Raw genomic sequence first — 358 nt, 5'->3', positions numbered from 1 at the left:
AGAAACTCATGGAAGAATTATATATATTACGTTAAGATAAATATTTTAATCAAATTGTAAGGATATATGTTTGTGAAGCAGAAACAACTTGTTTAATTTTTTTTATGCCTGGCTGCCATGTAGATGAGACTTAGGTGGCTCATAGTTTATTCAGAAAAAAAATGCTCTGATATTGGTTGGTTGTTTGATTGGAGTTTATTGGCACAAAGCAACAGAGTTTTCTGCGTCGCTCTGATGTTATGGAAAATACAAATGATTAAATTTAGCATTTGATTTGTAGTCAGTTTCATAACCTGATAGAAAAACTTGCTGAGGTTCTACCTGTTAAAACAGGTAACTTATATCGATCCAAACTTAT

The sequence above is a fragment of the Limulus polyphemus genome, unplaced genomic scaffold, assembly GCF_000517525.1.
Source record: "Limulus polyphemus unplaced genomic scaffold, Limulus_polyphemus-2.1.2 Scaffold3864, whole genome shotgun sequence".
Taxonomy (NCBI): domain Eukaryota; kingdom Metazoa; phylum Arthropoda; class Merostomata; order Xiphosura; family Limulidae; genus Limulus; species Limulus polyphemus.
Note: the sequence above shows the minus strand (reverse complement) of the source record.